The sequence below is a fragment of the Odontesthes bonariensis genome, chromosome 11 (assembly GCF_027942865.1).
Source record: "Odontesthes bonariensis isolate fOdoBon6 chromosome 11, fOdoBon6.hap1, whole genome shotgun sequence".
NCBI lineage: Eukaryota > Metazoa > Chordata > Actinopteri > Atheriniformes > Atherinopsidae > Odontesthes > Odontesthes bonariensis.
Window position 1 is genome coordinate 26,516,881 of NC_134516.1, and position 22,544 is coordinate 26,539,424.

The 22,544-nt window shown below is 42.4% G+C and overlaps 7 non-coding genes across 7 annotated transcripts; 1 reads left to right on the forward strand and 6 right to left on the reverse strand.

The window, feature by feature from the left end:
- Window positions 1-3,841: 3,841 nt before the first annotated feature.
- On the reverse strand, window positions 3,842-3,952 carry trnal-caa (transfer RNA leucine (anticodon CAA)). The gene is made up of 2 exons: window positions 3,915-3,952; window positions 3,842-3,887 (listed from the first exon to the last, which is right to left on the reverse strand). It is a non-coding gene; the product is annotated as a tRNA-Leu (tRNA).
- A 529-nt stretch (window positions 3,953-4,481) lies between these two features.
- On the reverse strand, window positions 4,482-4,554 carry trnak-cuu (transfer RNA lysine (anticodon CUU)). Its single transcript has one exon. It is a non-coding gene; the product is annotated as a tRNA-Lys (tRNA).
- Window positions 4,555-5,269: 715 nt separating this feature from the next.
- Window positions 5,270-5,380, reverse strand: trnal-caa (transfer RNA leucine (anticodon CAA)). Its single transcript has 2 exons — window positions 5,343-5,380; window positions 5,270-5,315 (listed from the first exon to the last, which is right to left on the reverse strand). It is a non-coding gene; the product is annotated as a tRNA-Leu (tRNA).
- Window positions 5,381-5,909: 529 nt separating this feature from the next.
- Window positions 5,910-5,982, reverse strand: trnak-cuu (transfer RNA lysine (anticodon CUU)). The gene has a single exon. It is a non-coding gene; the product is annotated as a tRNA-Lys (tRNA).
- Window positions 5,983-6,697: 715 nt separating this feature from the next.
- trnal-caa (transfer RNA leucine (anticodon CAA)) lies at window positions 6,698-6,808 on the reverse strand. The gene is made up of 2 exons: window positions 6,771-6,808; window positions 6,698-6,743 (listed from the first exon to the last, which is right to left on the reverse strand). It is a non-coding gene; the product is annotated as a tRNA-Leu (tRNA).
- A 529-nt stretch (window positions 6,809-7,337) lies between these two features.
- On the reverse strand, window positions 7,338-7,410 carry trnak-cuu (transfer RNA lysine (anticodon CUU)). The gene has a single exon. It is a non-coding gene; the product is annotated as a tRNA-Lys (tRNA).
- Window positions 7,411-16,038: 8,628 nt separating this feature from the next.
- trnaq-cug (transfer RNA glutamine (anticodon CUG)) lies at window positions 16,039-16,110 on the forward strand. The gene has a single exon. It is a non-coding gene; the product is annotated as a tRNA-Gln (tRNA).
- The last annotated feature ends 6,434 nt before the right edge of the window (window positions 16,111-22,544 follow it).

The following is a 22,544-nucleotide window of genomic DNA, read 5'->3' on the forward strand; positions in this document are numbered from 1 at the left end:
TTAAAGTGTACAGAAACAGTGTTACAGAAGTGTGCTGCGAATGCATCAAACTGAAAGGCAACCACATAGCAGCTGCTTTGGGAGCCTGCAGAAAAAAACTTGTGTGCAGTTTTTGTAGAGTTCAGAGGGGATTTGTGTCATTGTGCTTCTGGTGCTGCACAGTAGTAAACTGCACTGTAATTCACTCCTGCATCTGGGATGTGCACAGATCCATTCTTTGCTGCGTCTCCACCCAAATCTCCAGCGAGACTGAAACCATCTTTATATTTGTCTTCCATTGTGACAGCTTTGTAGTTCAAATGTCCAATGAGTTTCATTGCTGTGTCTCCAGGTGACTGCTGGTACCAGAGCATCACTCTGTAGTCACTTTTACTGTGGCTGCAGAAAATCTGCATTTTGGCACCAGGATTTCTGATGAGATCAGAGGGAGACTGACGGACCTCAAGACCCAGACTAACAGCTGGAAACAGAAAGACAATAGAACATTTTAGATAATGAGAAATGGTAAATGTCATGAATTTAGTGATTTCAGACAAATTATTGTAATGTACTTTAACTGGGCCGACAGTTGTCCATTACTGCAGTGATACATTTCTGTGGCTTATCTGTCATCAATGCCCACCCAAAAGAATGATTCTTTTTTTATTGACATTCAGAAACAAACATTCACATCCGGTACATGTGCATGCATCTTACATCTCTTGTCTGTCCTAAATGCCAAAGTGGTATTTTTATTTTATGTCTAAACGATAACAAAACAAAAAGAACCAAACAACAACAAAAACACACAAGAATATGTACAAAGTGGGGAGTGATCCTTTTTATATGGCATAGTTATTGATCTGTAAAAATAAAATCAGGCCTATGGGGCGTGACATAGTTGACCCAGTTTTCCCAGTATGAGGTGAATTTCTCCAGTTTAAAATGAACAAATGCTGTTATTCTCTCCATTTTATATCTGCCCATTGTGATGTCCATCCAGATGTTGACAGTTGGGCTCTCTTGTGATAGCCATTTCCTGGTGATATTCTTTTTGCAAGCCATTAGCAGGATATTTATGAGGTGCTTATCTCCTTTCAGCCATCCCTCAGGTATGTGTCCGAAAAACATAGTCTTAATGTCGAGGGGTATTTCACATTTGAAGATGTCCTGTAGGGCGTTGTGTATCTTTTTCCAATAGTCCTTCATGACCGGGCAGTCCCAGAAAATGTGATAATGGTTTGCATTTTGATTTCCACACTTCCTCCAGCAGACTGAGGAGTTATTGTCATAGTGAGATTTCTGGGAGGGTGTAATAAAGCACCTAATCAGGCTTTTCCAGCCAAACTCCCTCCACTTCTGCGAGCTGGTACACATCCATTGATACCTCCATATTGTTGTCCATTCTTCTTCAGATATAATTATTCCTCCTTCCTTCTCCCATTTTGTTTTAATATATGAAGTTGAATGTGATTTCAAATTCGACAGACTCTTATGTGAGCAGGAAACAGTTCTATCAATAGTTTCTGAATTATAGGCTTTTGTAAACAGTTCAATCAAACATGTGCCAGTCTTTGTTACATTTTTCATCTTCGTATCAACGTAGTGCCGCAGCTGCAGATATCGATAGAAGTCTTGTTTTTCTACTAAATGTGTCCTTTTAAGCGTTTCAAAACTGAGCATTTTTTCCATCTTTCATTACCCTGCATAAGGCTGTTATACGCTCAGCTATCCAATCTTTGAATCTAGAGTCCAACTTATTAGGTGTAAACTCTGAGTCATAGGCGCACCATTTAAGAACTGTAATATCACTCTCGAGTTTATGTTCCTTTATGATAGACACAAAAGAATTTTAAGACCCAAAGAAACAATTTACAGCATCAAGCAGCTGTTTGTACTCACGTTATGTCATCATCACTGAAGGGCATCATCTTCATTCAACACTGAGAGATGCAATGGATGTCTGCAAGCTGTATATCAACAGTGTGGAAGTTAGTTAAAGGCTTTCACAAACTACTGAAACAGGTGTTACTCTGCACCGGTCTGGTAAGGATCCGACTGCCACGGGTTCCGTATTCTGTACATTAAGGGGGGTTCTGTGTGATGTCACAGGGGGCTCAGCGAATAAATTAGAACATTCTGCGGTTCTAATTCTGCACTAAGAGAAAGGGTCATGGAGTAAAGAGGTTTTTAAATCAAAACAAACATTTCTGTCCAGGCTTCTCATGTGGGAAGCTGAAAATCTGCTTTACTTGTACACACTCATTCAGGTTCACAGTTCACACCAGTGAGCAGCTAACAACTATGTGAAAACAGCGTTATATAGTGGCCATCCCCCTCTATATTCTCACCATTATCTGTTGGACAACCCATAATAAAAGTGGTGGTTCTTTTGACTCCAGGGATTCATTTGATGTTGATCCAAAACCTTCTAAGTACATCAGTCGGGCAGAGAACTTGAAACTGTTGATGAACTTGCTTCGAGACAACAGCTCAAACATCCAGTTTGAAACGTTCTACGTCTTCAAGGTTTGCATCTAAATGTTTGATGTTCAACCACGTTGTCAACATTCAATACGAATGACTGGAATGTTTATTTAAAAAGGGAAACTGGGCTAAGAGAGGCCACCCAGCCTTGTGCAACAAAGTTGTTAAATACTGATCTCTTAAATCAGTACCGGTCCGCGAGACATTCCAAACCGGGAAAATAAAAAAAATAAAAGAAAATTTTAAAATTTAATTTTTTTTCTTTAAATTTTAAAAAAAGACATGGAAATCAGGAATTCTTTAATTTCACTCGCTCCTACACTCGATTCTATACTTGGAAATTGCATAGATTGCATTGTAGGAGGCCGATTGTGCACGTTTATTTTTTTCAATGATGACTGTCTGTCATCATATCCTAATTATCCTAATTTGTAAATGCGTCTGCTAAATGTAATATAAAAGAAGTGAATGCATGTAGAAATACCCCCACCCTCAGTGTCTGTTGAACGTAAAGTACAAAAAAAGTAGCTCATTTCGACTGTTTGCTTCTCTTCTTTGTACAGATCAGGTGGAGTCTGGCTGACTGTCACTGAGAGAGGAACCTGTGGCTTTTAAGATTAAGATTAAGAGTCTCATGCTCTACCGACTGAGCTAGCCGGGCTATTCACATGTTACAAAACATGCCTTCCGAAAAAAAAGATGAGATAAAACAAGCCTAAATCAACTTTCAGAGATTTAGAATGACATCAGAACACATTCCTCCTTTTCAACCTCTACCTACTCCACTCGACTGGATCCCACTCAGCTGTCAGGGTTTTCCATGAGGTCATACCACCTGGCACCAGGTGGTACAGTTTTAGCACCTACTCGGTCGGGGTCGAGTTGAGTTGAGCCGAAAATGTGACATCTACAGACTGCAGGCCACTGATTGGCCAGGGAGTGATGTCACTGGATGAGTCATGAAAGCCACTCCTTAACAAGAACCGGCAACAGCAACAGTTGGATTTGATGTATTCTGTGATCGTCAACGAGGTGGATTGCTAGACGCAAAGACATAGACCAAGCAGCAGGTAAACCTTTGCCTCGATGTCCTAAATTGTTGTGTCATGTTTGTGTCACATAAGACTGACATCACAGGACTTTTGGACCTCCTTGCTATAACGATCCCACCCACATTGAGGTGGTTGTGAGTAAGTACTGGTGGAAAAGAGCTTAATGTTGCAGGAGAAATGCCTCATCGCACATCAGAATTGTGTATGTTAATGGGAGGAACTGAAGGCCCGTCTTCAGAGATAAATGCCCTTTTTCACCATGGCCTGACATGGCTTTCTTCATGGTCTTCTAATATGCAAGTAAAATTTAAGCATGAAATTAATGTCAGGAGTGGGATTTGAACCCACATCGCCTTTGGTAGACCAGAAGTCCCTGTGCTAAGGAAAGAATGAAGCCTTGAGTCTGGTGCCTTAGACCGCTCGGCCATCCTGACACCATTACTTCCCTGACTGTGTAAAATACGACAAACGTGAACCAAAATGCAAAACGCTACTCCACTTGACTATATTCGACTCAGGTTTTAGGGTTTTTCATGAGGGAGTAACAGCTGGTAGCAGGTACATTTTTAGCACCTACACGGCAGGGATTCGAGTTGAGTCGAGCCGAAAATATGACGTCTACAGACTGCAGGCCACTGATAGGCCAGGGAGTGATGTCACTGGATGAGTAATGAAGGCAAGAGAGGGCCAGAGTACATGGGTCGTTGTTCGAATTTTTCTTATTTTGTTTTAAAGTGAATGATCATACTTGAGCAAAAAGGGAATACAGAAATGACATGAGCCCAAAGAAAGGTAAACATAATGCTCTTGCGCAAGTTTGAATGTTTTTGATTCATATTGTGCATTTCAGGAGGTTTGTGATCATTCAAAGAGGCACCACTGAGGATGCTGTGATGGTGGTAACAGAGCTGAACTTTGACTTTAAGTGCTGGATCAAACATCTGTTGATTACTAAAACTGCTACGCCCAACGTGGGGCTCGAACCCACGACCCTGAGATTAAGAGTCACATGCTCTACCGACTGCGCTAGCCGGGCTAATCGCATGTTATAAAACATGCCTTCCGAAAAAAAAGACGAGATAAAACAAGCCTAAGTCAACGTTCAGAGATTTAGAATGACATCAGAACACATTCCTCCTTTTCCAACCTCTACCTACTCCACTCGACTGGATCCCACTCAGCTGTTAGGGTTTTCCATGAGGTAATACCACCTGGCACCAGGTGGTACATTTTTAGCACCTACTCGGTCGGGGTCGAGTTGAGTTGAGCCGAAAATGTGACATCAACAGAGTGCAAGCCACTGATTGGCCAGGGAGTGATGTCACTGGATGAGTCATGAAAGCCACTCCTTAACAAGAACAGGCAACAGCAACAGTTGGATTAGATATATTCTGTGATCGTCAACGAGGTGGATTGCTAGACGCAAAGACATAGACCAAGCAGCAGGTAAACCTTTGCCTCAATGTCCTAAATTGTTGTGTCATGTTTGTGTCACATAAGACTGACATCACAGGACTTTTGGACCTCCTTGCTATAACGACTCCACCCACATTGAGGTGGTTGTGAGTAAGTACTGGTGGAAAAGAGCTTAATGTAGCAGGAGAACTGCCTCATCGCACATCAGAATTGTGTATGTTAATGGGAGGAACTGAAGGCCCGTCTTCAGAGATAAATGCCCTTTTTCACCATGGCCTGACATGGCTTTCTTCATGGTCTTCTAATATGCAAGTAAGATTTAAGCATGAAATTAATGTCAGGAGTGGGATTTGAACCCACGTCTCCTTTGGGAGACCAGAAGTCCCTGTGCTAAGGAAGGAATGAAGCCTTGAGTCTGGCGCCTTAGACCGCTCGGCCATCCTGACACCATTACTTCCCTTACTGTGTAAAATACGACAAACGTGAACCAAAATTCAAAACGCTACTCCACTTGACTATATTCGACTCAGGTTTTAGGGTTTTTCACGAGGGAGTAACAGCTGGTAGCAGGTACATTTTTAGCACCTACACGGCAGGGATTCGAGTTGAGTCGAGCCGAAAATGTGACGTCTACAGACTGCAGGCCACTGATTGGCCAGGGAGTGATGTCACTGGATGAGTAATGAAGGCAAGAGAGGGCCAGAGGCCATGGGTCGTTATTCAGATTTTTCTTATTTTGTTTTAAAGTGAATGATCATACTTGAGCAAAAAGGGAATACAGAAATGACATGAGCCCAAAGAAAGGTAAACATAATGCTCTTGCGCAAGTTTGAATGTTTTTGATTCATATTGTGCATTTCAGGAGGTTTGTGATCATTCAAAGAGGCACCACTTAGGACGCTGTGATGGTGGTAACAGAGCTGGACTTTGACTTTAAGTGCTGGATCAAACATCTGTTGATTACTAAAACTGCTACGCCCAACGTGGGGCTCGAACCCACGACCCTGAGATTAAGAGTCTCATGCTCTACCGACTGAGCTAGCCGGGCTAATCACATGTTATTAAACATGCCTTCCGAAAAAAAAGACGAGATAAAACAAGCCTAAGTCAACTTTCAGAGATTTAGAATGACATCAGAACACATTCCTCCCTTTCCAACCTCTACCTACTCCACTCGACTGGATCCCACTCAACTGTTAGGGTTTTCCATGAGGTAATACCACCTGGCACCAGGTGGTACATTTTTAGCACCTACTCGGTCGGGGTCGAGTTGAGTTGAGCCCAAAATGTGACATCTACAGACTGCAGGCCACTGATTGGCCAGGGAGTGATGTCACTGGATGAGTCATGAAAGCCACTCCTTAACAAGAACCGGCAACAGCAACAGTTGGATTTTATGTATTCTGTGATCGTCAACGAGGTGGATTGCTAGACGCAAAGACATAGACCAAGCAGCAGGTAAACCTTTGCCTCGATGTCCTAAATTGTTGTGTCATGTTTGTGTCACATAAGACTGATATCACAGGACTTTTGGACCTCCTTGCTATAACGACCCCACCCACATTGAGGTGGTTGTGAGTAAGTACTGGTGGAAAAGAGCTTAATGTTGCAGGAGAACTGCCTCATCGCACATCAGAATTGTGTATGTTAATGGGAGGAACTGAAGGCCCGTCTTCAGAGATAAATGCCCTTTTTCACCATGGCCTGACATGGCTTTCTTAATGGTCTTCTAATATGCAAGTAAGATTTAAGCATTAAATTAATGTCAGGAGTGGGATTTGAACCCATGTCTCCTTTGGGAGACCAGAAGTCCCTGTGCTAAGGAAGGAATGAAGCCTTGAGTCTGGCGCCTTAGACCGCTCGGCCATCCTGACACCATTACTTCCCTTACTGTGTAAAATACGACAAACGTGAACCAAAATTCAAAACGCTACTCCACTTGACTATATTCGACTCAGGTTTTAGGGTTTTTCATGAGGGAGTAACAGCTGGTAGCAGGTACATTTTTAGCACCTACACGGCAGGGATTCGAGTTGAGTCGAGCCGAAAATGTGACGTCTACAGACTGCAGGCCACTGATTGGCCAGGGAGTGATGTCACTGGATGAGTAATGAAGGCAAGAGAGGGCCAGAGGCCATGGGTCGTTATTCAGATTTTTCTTATTTTGTTTTAAAGTGAATGATCATACTTGAGCAAAAAGGAAATACAGAAATGACGTAAGCACAAAGAAAGGTAAACATAATGCTCTTGCGCAAGTTTGAATGTTTTTGATTCATATTGTGCATTTCAGGAGGTTTGTGATCATTCAAAGAGGCACCACTGAGGACGCTGTGATGGTGGTAACAGAGCTGAACTTTGACTTTAAGTGCTGGATCAAACATCTGTTGATTATTAAAACTGCTACGCCCAACGTGGGGCTCGAACCCACGACCCTGAGATTAAGAGTCTCATGTTCTACCGACTGAGCTAGCCGGGCTAATCGCATGTTATAAAATATGCCTTCCGACAAAAAAGACGAGATAAAACAAGCCTAAGTCAACTTTCAGAGATTTAGAATGACATCAGAACACATTCCTCCTTTTCAACCTCTACTTACTCCACTCGACTGGATCCCACTCAGCTGTTAGGGTTTTCCATGAGGTAATACCACCTGGCACCAGGTGGTACATTTTTAGCACCTACTCGGTCGGGGTCGAGTTTAGTTGAGCCGAAAATGTGACATCTACAGACTGCAGGCCACTGATTGGCCAGGGAGTGATGTCACTGGATGAGTCATGAAAGCCACTCCTTAACAAGAACCGGCAACAGCAACAGTTGGATTTTATGTATTCTGTGATCGTCAACGAGGTGGATTGCTAGACGCAAAGACATAGACCAAGCAGCAGGTATACCTTTGCCTCAATGTCCTAAATTGTTGTGTCATGTTTGTATCACATAAGACTGACATCACAGGACTTTTGGACCTCCTTGCTATAACGACCCCACCCACATTGAGGTGGTTGTGAGTAAGTACTGGTGGAAAAGAGCTTAATGTTGCAGGAGAACTGCCTCATCGCACATCAGAATTAATAATAATAATAATACATTTTATATATAGGCACCTTTCATAGGCACTCAAGAGGGGTATTCCTAGAAAGTAGCTAAAGAAAGCCAGGCTGTAGCCGGAAAGCGTCGCTTGAACTGACACCATCTCCCAATTAAGCCTCAAGTCGTTCCATGAAGCCAGCTCAGCTGCATCTCAGTGAGGCTAATCCAAGCGAGGCTTACATAGCCTGGTTAAGTGCGAGTGTACGAGGAACGTAAGAAGCCCTGACGAGTGGATTGTGGAAAAACAGAGATGGCAGAAAAGGAGAACAAGACAAGAGCTTTTATTTTTTCGGCAGCTGAACAAATACTGCTTAAGGAGCTGCATGAGGATTTTAAAAGTTCATCATCAGAAATGGTAATACAGCTGTGATCAATAAAGCGAAGAAAACGGCATGGCAAACAACTGCAGACAGACTAAATAAGTTATGAAAGTTTCATACCATTGTCAATTGTTAGACATTTATTTTACTGTCCTCACGTATTTATGCTCTCCTCTTTGTGTTATAATTTGTATACATAAAGCATGCTGAATTGTCTCTGTATGAGATGTACAGCACAAATATACTGGCCCTGCTCACTTTATTAATAACCCAATAATCGACACGCATCATCATACTTTGTGACTATATTATCCCGTGTGTGTGACCCAGATATTAATTTTTCACTGTTACATCTCACCAGGAGCAATCTTAACAGCCAAAAGCGTACCTGGCAGCAAGTGAAGGTAAAGTACAGGAAAATATTTCAGAGTGGTAAGTAGCCTTTCAAGAAATGTGTTTGTCCAATAAAGAGAGCGCCAAACTAGATACAAGAAACTGAAAATAAAAAAGATCAAGCTAGAGATTATGAAACTGGAGAGGGACGTGTATAAATTCAGAAAAAGGAGAATTTCGTGTTGTGAACTGTATTTAATTCTGGTTTCTCTCCACAGCTTGAGAAACATGTAATAATAATTAAACAATTCAACACAACTTGAACTCAAACTTGTCATTATTGTACGGTTCATGCAACGTGTTAGAAATGTGTTTTTTACATTTATATTCACAGTGGGGTGCCATGACCTAAACGTGTGGAAAGTTATAAATCATCTCTGTCCATTTAGCCTTCTTACACTTGCTCTGACTTAAACTGCTACTGTGTCAATGCTAAATTATGAAAAGAAGTTCTAACTCAAAGGTCACAACAATAAGGATCAAAGGAAATATGTGTCCCTGTACAGATCCCTCACTGTGTCAGGAGAAACTGAGTCCTTTCAGGCACTAGAACCTGCAGGGACTCAACGAAGAAAAGACTTGAGCCTGAAAAGTTGTCCACAAGACAAAATGTATAAAATATGAAGTATACTATTAATTTAAGATGGCTCTGTCAGAAGTCAGCCATGGTGCCTGAGAAGTTTAAGCAATGAACCTGTATTTAATTTGGCCAAAGGTCATTTCTATCCGTGCCCTTGTTTTAGCATGTGAATGTGCATGTGAATGTGCATGTGCATGTGCATGTGCATGCTTCTTTCTGAACACAACACCCAGTGTGGACACATCATGGCTGGGACAGCAGCAGCCACAAACACGTCCAAACTTTCTGTATTCAGCAGATGTGGAATATAGCTGATGGAATATAGCTGATGGATCACTTTTTAAAGAAAGTCCACCAAAACTTTGGACACATTCTGAGTCTCCACAAAAGAAGAAGAAATGTTGTTGAAAAGTCAGTTTGTCATTTTATCGAGGTCTCTCTGCTCTTTGTGTAACTTAGATATTCTACATCTGAAATGATTCTTTATAAAGTATTTTATTCAAATAAAACGATAACCTCTGATCTGAAGACAGCTGATTTAGTGCCGGTCACATGATCACATCATTTATAGGATTAAAAACATGTTAGATTTGTACAAAAGAGCCTCAGATTATCAACACTGATTATTTTAGATCTAAAGAAATGAATGATCACTTTTCTTTGTGCGACACGTTTCCATCAAAGTGTGAGACGATATGAATGAATGAATGAATGAATGAATGAATGAGTTCAGAGTTGGTTCAAACAGCTCTTCAACATGTTGAACTCATCAGTTACAGAGGAGACGGAGAGGTCATTTAAGGGCTGTAAATCATCTTTAATGGTGCCACATGTGTCCAGTTTGTCTTTGTTACCATAACTGGACAAACTCTGATGATCAGGACTGAATAAATGTTACTGATCCATGTTCAGTTCAGCTCTAATGTAACTCATATCTGCTGGAACTGTGACGGAAGGGGACTTTTCATTTATGGTGATATCGCCCTCTTGTGGTGTAAATATAAACTGCATGATGTCAGTTTAGCCTCCCGGACTGCAGAAAATCCATATTTTTACTGAACTGCCACAAAAAGGACAGATCTGTCAAAGATGAAGAAAATAAATGTAGAATTATAAAGACTTTTCTCATCTTCTTGTTGAAGCTCCAACCTCCATCATATCATAAAGATCTCATCCATCCTTTCCCTGTTCCTGCTGCACACACCTGTTGTAGTATAAGCAGCAGGGTATCAGAGTCTCCTGAGGTGACACCACAGTCTGGAATACAGATGTTGGTAAATTGTTCAGAACAACATACTCACACTCACACATGCACCAAATTAAGCACAAGCTGTGTTTGTGGAACCAACAGGAGGCCGTTGATGTCTGCAGTGATTTTAGTGGCATTAAGACTCATTAGAGCGGAGTTATTGAATATTTCTGTAGCAGGTGTTGCAGCCGGCTGCACATGGAGACCAATGTTATTTTCCTGCTCCAAGGACAGCTTATTTGGATTCAAATGTTTATCTGATGGAGAGAGGTGTGATTTGATCTGGAACGACGCTTTATTTTGGAGGTATTTATTCAGCAAGTGCGAATCTCTCAATATGTGTCAAACTTTACCGAACCCTGTTGCTGTTGTTCTACCGCCGCCTCCATCTTTTAGTGTCCGCGTTAAAGCAATACAATGTAACTTCTCAAAAAGCCCATTATGGAGCTCCCCCTACAGGCTTGGAGGTAATGTACAGTTACACTGTCGTAAATACAACACCCTTTCGCTTTCACGTTTCACGTTTGTTGACGAACCGGCGAGAAGTCAGAAGGTGCAAGCTATGTCGACCGAGAAGGTAAGAGTAATCAAACCAAACAGCTGAAAACTTTCTACTGTATACACTTAAAAACATGGAGCCTCATGTGTTTGTTCTTGTGGACAACTTTCCTGTTAGCTGAAACATTTCAGAGTTCTCCTCAGACTGTATTCAGTGGGCATAAAGGTGTCTTTAACAGAGGGAACGAGGATTTATCTCTGTGCTTCACCCCGGCAGAAGCAGCCAGCGAGGGGGCGGGGCTTGTTCCAAACGCTCAGCTGCTCTCCCATTGGTTATTACTTATGACGTCAGAGACGGACAAAGTTCCTACTGGCTCCTAAAGCCGGTGTAGCGGAAGTGGTTCTGGAGGCAGCAGCGACACTTGTAATGTTCATAGCTTCTGTTTGACACCTCAGAGTTTATAAAACTCATACAACACTATCAGAACACATGGTCACCATAGGAACCTTTATAAGTTCAGGCTTTCTAAAGTAACGGGACAAACACACATCAGTCCAATCCAGATGTTTTTCTCATCTTTTCATAGTTTCCTGTTTTGCCTTCATAACTCAGATGGAATCAGTCAGTGAAAAACACAGCAGGCTGTGAGAGAAAGTAAAGGTGTTCACCAGACCAACCAAGCCTGAACCTGAGGGATGTATCACTGAAATTACTGAGCACATCATCAGACAGGAGAAGAAGAAGCCCATTTTCACTGATATCAGCATCAGATAGCAGACCTGGAGGTGCTTTTCTTTCTACAGCTGGCCTTCACTCCTCTGTGTCTTCTCTCCAACCATCTTTGTCCCAACCATTGCATCTGTGGTGTTCAGCACATCTGCAGCATCAGGCCCGCTGGCTCCGTTCTGCTCGTCTTCTGCAGACGGAGCTTTTTCATGGCAGGAAACCATCCAGAGAGTCAGGATTCTGCAGGAACCACTGGAAGACTTTCACTTCCTCCTTTAGTTGAACGCTTCATCAAACTGACATCATGCAGTTCCTCTATTCGCCACCAGAGGGAGACACATCTCCATCAATGCAGAGTCCAGCTCAGTATTACTGACAGTACTTCACAGCCACTGAGAGGACACATTTAAATCAGTAACATACAAAGAAATGATTTCTATATTTGAGCCAGGCTTCCACCTCCATATAAGACACACACTGTGTCCCCATACAACAAGCAGCTCTCCTGTCTGAGCTTCACATCTTTACAGTTAGCATCAGCACACACAGCATGTTGATGAAGATTCTCACTCATCCAGGTCATGGTAATCCTAAGAGCTCACATCTTCTGGCCTAAAAGGCCTCTAGCAAAGAGCCAGATAAAACCAGCCACCCACTCTCCAGATAAAGGGCCTTATGAGCTGCTGAAGTTCTTCAGGTAAATAAGTTTATATTAGTTTCTCTTTTGGTCAGAGGCTCTGGTGCTCTGGAGTTACACCAAGTGTTTCTGAACGTTAGCTGCAACACCTTTAAAACCTGTTTTATCTCCATGCAAACAACAGATAATCCTAACTGTCCTGTAGTTCGTAATGTGTCAGATCTCCATTTATTCCATCTCTTTCGCTGCAGTTTTAAAACTTCATTACATTTGTTTTGTTGTTGAACCACCAAACCAGCTCAGAAGACACAGTATTTAATGGCTATCAGGTTGAGTGGAGGATGTAAATGAACAAGTGGTTCCCTTCAAGCAAGTAAGAACATTCATCTTGAAAATCAACAGATATCAGCTTGCTGCACTTTTGCATGAAAGGATAACAAATCCAAGCCTGCAATTGTTATTAAGTTTTAAACAAGAGGCACAAGACTGAAGCGTTGGAACAGACAATTATAGCAGATAATAAAACACTTGTGATCTGTGGTGATTTCAACATTGACCTCTTAAAGGTACATACTCCTAAACAAACTTGTGATTTCTTGGCTGCGTTATACGGTAGAGGGTTGTATCCACTGATCACAAAGCCGAGCAGAGGAGCCACAGATAGTGCAACATTAACTGACAACATTTTTACACATTCCTTGGACACTGGTATAAATAGTGGTTTGGTAATAAGTGATGTAAGTGATCATTCAGCTGTATTTGCAACATTTAATGATCAACTACAGAGGAAGAAAACAGAAAAGCGTAGATATGAAAGGGTAAGGACTGTTAAAGCAATTAATGCTTCAGAAATGAGCTTTAAAACAAGAGTGGAATGAGTTTCATACAGATGAAGTAAACACTGCAGACAATTCATTCTTCAACTGTTATTTATCTCTCCATGATAAACACTGTCCAACAGTTTTATGTTCACATAAGCATAGTTATGCTGAGAAACTTCGGATAACAAAGGCATTAAAAAATGCATGTAAGAAGAAAAATAAACTTTATGGAGACTTCATCAAAACTAGAACAGAGGTTGCTGAAAAACGCTGAGATGTACAAAAACAGGCTGACCAACATGTTGAGGCAAGCAAAGAAGCAACATTATGATAAAATGTTACAAATAAATCAAAATAATATGAAGCGCACATGGAACATCCTAAATAATGTAATGGTGAATAAGCCTTGATCACCAGATCAACCTAAGTGTTTCATAAAGGACAATAAGGTGTTTGGCAATCTGACTGAAGCGGCTGATGAATGTAACTCAGTACAGCGGCTCGTGAATCCTCTGGTGCACTTTGAGCATCGTCATGCTCTTGAATTCCTTCCTGCAGTCGTCACATTTCATGAGGTCCCTCATTTCCACGAGGATCTCCTGGTGCTCCTTCAGGGCGGACGCGTACTGGAAGTGTTTGCCGTAGTTTGAGCACCACACGGGTATCTTCAGCGACGACCCCTGTTGGTGGTCGGTGCCGCTCACTTCTGCTCTTGACTCTTTTCTCCAAAAGAAACGGGTGCTCTTCTTCTGGCAAATGGCGTAAATCTGGTGTCTTTTCAGCCCGTGCATGTGTTTAAAATGCTTGTTGCAGTGGATGCAGTGATAGGGCCGATCGTCCGTGTGGCACTGTATGTGTCTGTTCAGTGTTCTGACACTCTCAAATGCTTTACGGGACACACTTTGAGGGCTTTCTTTGCCACGTTTTGAACAGGTGCAGATGGGCTCTCCTCAGACGTCCCAGGAGGTGTTTCTAAATGAGCTTCCTTTGTGTCGCTGTCACAGTTCTGAGCGTCAGCGCCTGCCAGAATCTGCTCCAGCGTCTTGCTCTGCAGTGTGTCCTTAAAACATCTGAGGAAACTGGACAAGTGGAGGACAAAAGAAGAAGTGTCAGACCTAAAAAACTATCTACAGAAGATGAACAATATCTGAAAGTGATGTCCTTAAGAAAGAGGAAAAAATCCAGCAAAGACCTGACACAGGAGCTGAGAGATGCATCTGGACCTTCAGCTGATCCATCGGCTGTTGGCCCGAGCCTCATCAGAGATGGGCTCCATGGAAGGGTGGCTGTCAGGAAGCCGTTCTTAAGGAAGGGAAACAGTAAGCATTGTTTCTAAGTGCTTGTTAAAATGATTATTTTAGATACTAATTATTGTTTTTTAGGCGATGTGAAAACCGTTTGCTGTGACTTTCAAATATGCTTCAAAACCTGGACGTGTTTCTTCAGATAAACTCCTGACCAGCTGTGAAAAAGCAGTGAAAATGTCTGGCCTGTAGAAACTTTGTGATGTCAAACAAGATCAGAGATGACATTGCTTGTGATGTCACTACAGTGATGACATCACAGCTTTGTGAAGGCTTCTGTTCTGTCTCTTCTGGTCTGTGGTTCCAACCACAGATTCTGGATGGAAGTGAAGTCCGGATTCCAGAATGTTGATTTGTGTTCTCTGTTAATCTCTGGACGACTTCAGCTGATTACTTCCTGTCACTGTCACGTTGGAAGGTCCACTTCTGCCAGTTTTTCAGCAGCCAGTATCATGTTTTCCACCAGCAGTGTTTCCCAAGACAGAATAATGTCAGTTATTTTTTAAAATCTGACAGGTAACCAGGGAAGGAAGGACAAGAGGCAGGGAGGTGGGCAGCCACTGTGTGGCCTGGTGTGGGAATAATCACCTCAGCTGCTGATTTTAGGAGAAGCCAAACAGCGTCTGAGGAACACCTGGGAGGTTACCTGTTGCATATCTCTTATAAGTCTGTGGTGGAGAGTGGCATCTTTCTTCAGCAGCATCTGCTGTGGCAGCAGCATCAGAGCCAGCGACTCAAAGAAACTGAGCAAACTGCTAAAGAAGGCTGGCTCTGACCTGGGGACTGCTTTGGAGCTGTGTTTGATGAACACTCACTTCTTTTTTTTTTTTTTTTTTTCCTTGTCCTGTCCAGCATTATGACAGCAGAATTGTAATCTGAATACCGTTTATGCCAAACACATTTGCTATACCAAGGGAAGCTTTATGAATGTAAAGCTCCCCTTGATGCCCATCAACTCCTTATTTATTTATTTATTTTTGTTACAATACTTAACATGATGTGATAGTGTGATAGTGCCGAACCGGACCGGGGACAGAGAGAGAGGGAGAGTGAAGAAGGGAAGAAAAGTAACAGAAATATGAAGAGACAAACATAGAAAACAATGAAAAATCAGACAACCAGCTGCTACACCTGTAAAAACAAAACTGAAGACAATCCAAGGCTTTTGTGGGGAATCCAGCCTTAGAGGAACCAGGAGCACCTGTAAGCAGATAAGCAGAGAACAAACACACAAACAAAAAAACACAAACAGCAGCAATCACATGGCAACCTTCCATCAAGGAATCGAACCCTGTTCCTCCGCTTGACAGGCAGATTCTAACCTTTGACCATTGAAGAAGATACAGAATGTGTTGCTTGACTGTCGTGCCAATTCTGAGAATACAAGCTGTAAGAGTATCACTGAAAAATTGACAAAAAAACACGTTGCTAAAACCCTTTCATTGTCGAGCATTTGCATGACTGAGAGCGTAAATTGACTGTGGAAGGGGTTCCATGGTGTAAAGGTCAGCACTCTGGACTCTGAATCCAGTGATCCGAGTTCAAATCTCGGTGGAACCTTCAGGTGTGTGCTGTCATGGTTGCGTTCTGGAAAGAAGATGAGTTGAGTAGGCAAGTCAGTTGTGAAATGACACCAGAGGGCACAATTGATCAATTCCAGCTGAGAGGATCTGTGGTATGTGACGTCACACCTCTGGGTTGCTAGTTGAATCTTTTTTGGTTTCTTCTCTCATATTCATTTACGATGCTTCCATTTATCCATGCTCTCCCACAGGAGTGTGTTACAATCCCACTTCTGACTCAATTTGTTACGACTCCACAAACTCTTTCCGCGAGCAACAAAATTTGGGAAAACTTACCTTTTCCGATGCTATGGTGTGAAACGGACTTTGGCGAATCCCTAGCTGCTGAGCGAAAATGGCAACCTTCCGTCAAGGAATCGAACCCTGTTCCTCCGCTTGGCAGGTGGATTCTAACCTTTGACCATTGAAGAAGATACAGAATGTGTTGCTTGACTGTCGTGCCAATTCTGAGAATACAAGCTGTAAGAGTATCACTGAAAAATTGACAAAAAAAATCACGTCCCTAAAACCCTTTCATTGTCAAGCATTTGCATGACTGAGAGCGTAAATTGACTGTGGAAGGGGTTCCATGGTGTAAAGGTCAGCACTCTGGACTCTGAATCCAGTGATCTGAGTTCAAATCTCGGTGGAACCTTCAGGTGTTTGCTGTCATGGTTGCATTCTGGAAAGAATATGAGTTAAGGAGGCTCGTCAGTTGTCAAATGACACCAGATTGCACGATTGATCAATTAAATAAATCAAACAAGTCTCATGGATTCTGTTCATTACATCAGATTTTACAGATCAAACATCTATTTTGTTCTACATTTGGATGCAAGAAGGCGAGCCAGGTGTTGGAATATATTCAGTTAAGTTGTGAGCTGTACAACCACACAGTGGACTGTGCACAAAAGCTTTCACTATCCTGTCTGGAACATGAACAAACATGTGTGATTAATACTGGGCATAATGCAACATCAAATGTTCCATCTATATGTGAGAATCAGATGTCTTACCTGGTCGTCCCTACAGCAAGGACACTGCCTGTGGGGACTACTTGCACATAGTGGACACATACTGACATAATTAAAAGAAAAACTTCTGTGGACTTGTTTCCACACTTTATGTAACTCACATTGTTAACCTGCAGGTTGCAGTGTAAATATGAACATGATAAAGTCTGGTCTTTGTTGGATTTTATGAAAGTAATTATGAGGACAGATGATGTGAACTACTGTAACAAATGTTATTTTTCAGAATTAAAACAACCTGGGGATATAAATATTCTCATTTTCATATATAAATGAAGTTCAGGTGTGACAGTCAACATTTTACAGTAAAAAAAGACTTTCTCAGAAACTTAGACCCATATTAAAAAAGAGCATTATTCAAATAGACACATTTTCCCTTTTAAATGAGTTAAAAATGTAACTTTAACTTCAGTGTACTTTCAGTACAGTTCCACCTCACTGATGGCTGCTAAAGCCTCCACAGTACAAAGAACAGAAAACAGTCGCCTACAGACTATAAAGTGCTCAAATGTCACATTTCCCATGTTGGAAGTTTGCTGTGTCACAGGGAGTCTGTGGGAGTCTTTGGTTGTTCTCACAAGGCAACAAGTTTTCAGGAGGAATGATGGAAATCCACAGAAATCATCAAGACAAATTTGAGAAACACTTCCAGATATGAACAAAATGATGGCACAAGGTGCTTTAAACATTTAACCTCCGTTATGTCCTGTTTAATCAAGTTCATCTGAAATAAATCTAAGATCTCCTCCATATCATTTAATAAAAGAGCAGCTCTGCATCATGTTGTCTCACGTTTCTACATCTCAGCTCAGATATTAATCTGAGCTTTAAACATCTCAGAGTGCGCAGAAGGCAGTTAGCGTGACTTTAGGAAGAATACACCCTCTGCTATGTTCCAAACACATCCATGCTTCTAGATCCTCTGGATGAGAGAGCTGCAGAGCTCCTTATTCCTGCCAAGGAGTCAACATTATGTTAGAGTTATTTCCAGAACTCAGCAGGTTAACTTACTAAGACTCCAGTCTTATGTCACGCTGAGCTCACTTTTTTCCCCTTGAAACCCAACTAGCAGCTCCCACTAGTGAAGTGGACAAGTGATGTGTTGGATCCCAATTTCATGACTGTGACGTCTTTGTGACGTATTAGGGCGTATTCAGACCAGGAAAGTCCGATAGTTCACTTGCTTTGGTCCGAACCTTTTTTTTTCATTTTGGTGCGGTTCGCTTTCAGACTGTACATTTCAGTAAACGGACCAAAATATGTCAACAAAGCCTCGCGCCCTGAAGTCGTTCGGCTATTGGTCAGAATCGACACGCGCAACACAAAATGCTAAGTCCAAAAGTGAATGTAGCCATGGACGCTTTCCGTGCCGTTATTGCTTTTAATATAATCAAAACTATATGTTTTTTTTTTAACGTTTTACTATTTTCACAACTGTGTAATTACTATGCTGCTGTACAAGTAATTTATCAACAACGACGACAAAGGGCAAGGCGGCTACGGAGGAGAACGCTGATTCGGTCTTTCGTTAGCTTTACCACAGCCGGTCCAGTAATTAGAAGAACGACGCTCTGTTCTGTTACCTAGCAGCAGACAAACGACGGATGCTCCCGAGGTACAAAAAAGCAAAAGTCTGGGATTAGGTCCGGTCTGCTTTCACACCTCCAAAAGAGCCGCACCAGGGTTCGTTTGATCCGGACCGAGTCCGACCTTTCAGCTCGGTCTCGGTCCGCTTGTTTGGTCCGGACCAGAGTTCGGTGGTTTGTATTCAGACCATCCCAAAAGGTCCGAACCAACGAAAATCTGGTCCGTTTGGTCGTTTGGTCCGGACCAAACGAGGTAGGTGTGAAAACGCCCTTAGAACCGAGGTTATAACCTGGAGTCCTTCAGACCAAATCTCTGTCACTCCCCTCACACTCCCCAGCCAGAGATTAGGGGCCCACAGTGATCTGCAGGACTTTGGTCCAGATGTTTAACACCGTATCTGACCAAGCGGAATTCACCTTCTGTAAAACATCCCATGTTCATTCCTCACATGTTGCAACAAACCTTTTTAAATGTCAGAAGTGTTCATTTTCAGAGCTGAATTGAATGCAGCACGATCTGACTGGGTCCCAGGTGAGGTTTATGAGTGTAATTAGAGCAGGTAGAGCACCAATATAAAGTCAGCTGCAGCCTCAGATGAGTTACAGCACAAATCTTCTCTCAACAGCAGTCACTAGATTGCTGTTTTTGACCAGTTTTATCTGAATTGTGTTGCTTCTGTTTTGTCTTGTTCAACATGTTGTTTAAGGTTTTCTTCAGGTGAGTCTTCATGTTTAATGGTTTAGGTTTTTGTTCTCCTATATACTAAAGTTTCTTTCTTTTCTTTTGAAATCCAAACAGGATTTCCTGGCTTTGTGTCCTGCTCTTCAGCATTGGAACATGTTATCCCCCCCAGAAAAGCAAGTATATCAACATTTAGGTGCAGTTTATATAAAGGCAGCCAACATGGGAAGCTGTTTAGTCTGGACATGCTCAACCCATGATGTTGGTAGGAATGAGAGGGAAGAGGGTCTGCAACTATATTAATCATGCAGCACCAAATCTTACAATATATTAGACTTCAGGTTTAATGACCCACTTGAAATTCAAATAGTCCTTTAGCTTTGTTTTTTGTTACTAAACATATTGGCAGTGATACAGAGGCTACTGACAGCATGACTAACCATGCTGTCATACTTTGCTTCAACTAATTTCTGGGCTCAGGTCAAAACAGCGGCTCCTCTGGCTCTGGTAGTAGCACCTCTGCCTACGGCAGCGGCTCCTCTGTCTCTGGGTCTGGCTACGGCGGCGGCTCCTCTGGCTCTGGCTACGGCAGCGGCTCCTCTGGCTACGGCAGCGGCTTCTCTGGGTCTAATGCTGGCTTTACTGCGCAGGACGCAGACTTTGCTCGTTTCCTTGCTGCCCTAATGAACTTTAAGATCGACAGTTCTTTCCCACAGTCTGTCTGGACCTCCAACCAGGTCCCCAAGGACACATCTGAGATGCACACTGTATTCCCTTCATCCCACATCGTCCAGTCCAGCAATGGCTACCAACGAGCCCGCGACTCCAGTTCGTACGCCAAATACTCCCAGGATGCTTTTGACCACGCTGAAGCCAAGACTGGGTCTAAAGGGCAGAAGTTGTACTAAGGTAAAGCTGGACTCATGTCTGAAGTATTGAGACTCCTTTATCAATACTGACCCCTTCTGTTTTCTGCAGGTGACTCATGGATACTTCCATGGAGATTCCAACATGTGGCTGAACTCTGGCAAAATAAACTTGACCAATAAAATGAGGTCTGTGTATTGAATACTTGATCTCAAGATTTGTTTTCACTTCATAGCTTTGAGTCTTCACCACACCCACTGAGGCTGACTCTGCTTTTGAAGGGCAAACTGAATACTTCTGCTTTAAATTCCACCACTACATGTTTCCTTCTCATGGTTGACTTGCATTACACAAACCCAGACTAAAATAACTTGAAGCTCAGTACAGTGGCCCTGCTTGACCTTGCACCATGAAGGTGTTTCAGTTAAATCTGCACTCGCTGGCCTTTTCCAAGCTTTAATTGCATGTGACTCGTTAGCCTATGCTACGTAGCCTTGCCCCTCTGCTTGGCACCACTTGGTGTCTTCTGTGTGCCTCATCAGAGCCGTACATCCCTCTTAACCAACTGTCTCGACTTGCCCTCTGTGTGTGCGGCCTTTGGTCATCTCACCTGGGACACCAGCTGGAGGGCTATGACACTGTGCTTCATACAGGCTCGGTCCTTAACATGGCATCACATCTTCCCATGTTGGTTTTCATCCTACACACGACTTAAATATCTCCTGCTTTTGTTTTCCTGATTCTACCACTTGTGGAAGATGCATTTTCAAATTCCCTCGAGTGCAAAACTACATGATCACTTTGCAAAATATAACTCCTTCGATTCAGATCACTTGCTATTAAACTAGCAATAGTTGGCACAATCAAACTTTCAAAGTAGGCTCTCCGATACGGCCCTCTAGAAAAGGCCTCCAAACAGTTCTAGCAGAGTCTCAGGCTACGGCTACATGAAAACGAAACAAGGTTTTTTTTTTTGAAAACGGGTACAAAAATTCTTGCGACCACACAGAAACGCGCTGCTGTGAAGACTCAGGTCCAGACGGAAACGATGCAGTACACACGCCACTGTGTCACGCCACGCTGAGACAATAGAGAAGTGTTAAAATTGGCTCACAGCGTCAACGTGTGACTGACGCAAAAACGTTTTAGCTGTAACAATGGAAACGAAACGAGGCCGTTTTCAAACTTTCCCACTCTGGAACCCGTTTTCAAAAACTATTGTTTTGGGGTAGTGGGAACGCTGGCTTCGTGTGGCCGCGACAGCGAAACGATGAGAAAAAGTATCGTTTACAGTGAAAAACGTTTTCGTGTAGCCGCAGCCTCAGTGAATGGAAGTGTGGAAATTATTAGACCTTTTGCAGAGTAGCCTGGAGAGATGTCCAGGGTGTACCCTGACTTTTAATTGGCATTAGGGATAGGCTAAAGCAGAGAGACTCATGTGTTTCCTCAAGCTTTAATTGGTGGCTCGCACTCGCATAGTAGCTTATAACAATATGGTAACAATAACAAATTTTGTCAAATAACATACAGCGAATACTGCACAGTATTAAGTATTAAGGCTTAATGGTGTTTCCTAAAGGGGGCACTATTAAACCTGGCAACGCAGCCCGCTTAAACCACCGTCACACTTGACCGCAGTGCACGCTAGCTCCATTAGCGAGATGCAGGCACAATGGATCGGTTTTTAATTAAAAAAGGACTAAACCATGCTCATCTTGAATGTCTCACTATGATTGCAACAAACTACAAATACAACATGAAGAAAGTCAAGGACATGCATGCCAGCTCCCAGTATTGAGTATTAAGGATTCCAGTATTCAGGTAAATGCGGTCTTAATTGAAAATGTATTGGCTGTGTTGTTTCTTTTTTTGTGGGATGTTTTATATGTAGAAATGCATATTTGCAAAAGGGGACTTAATATGTTGTCATAAAAGTGGCTCTTCCCTTGATTTTGCTCTGCCAATATGGCTCTTGTGGAAAAAAAAAATAGTATCACTGGGCTAAAGGCTTCCACTACCCTAAACTGGATACATTGAGTAAAGTAAATGGATGGTAAGATAGTTCCGGTGAGGAACCTTGGAGTTATTGACCAGAATTTATCATTCACTGCACATGAAACAGGTTTCTAGGACTGCCTTCTTTCACCTTTGTAATATTGTTGAAATCAGGAACATCCTGTTTTAGTGATGCAGTAAAACTGCTCCATGCATTTGACTCTGATTCTTTATTATTGCATTCAGAGCATGCAACATCAATAGGCATGTT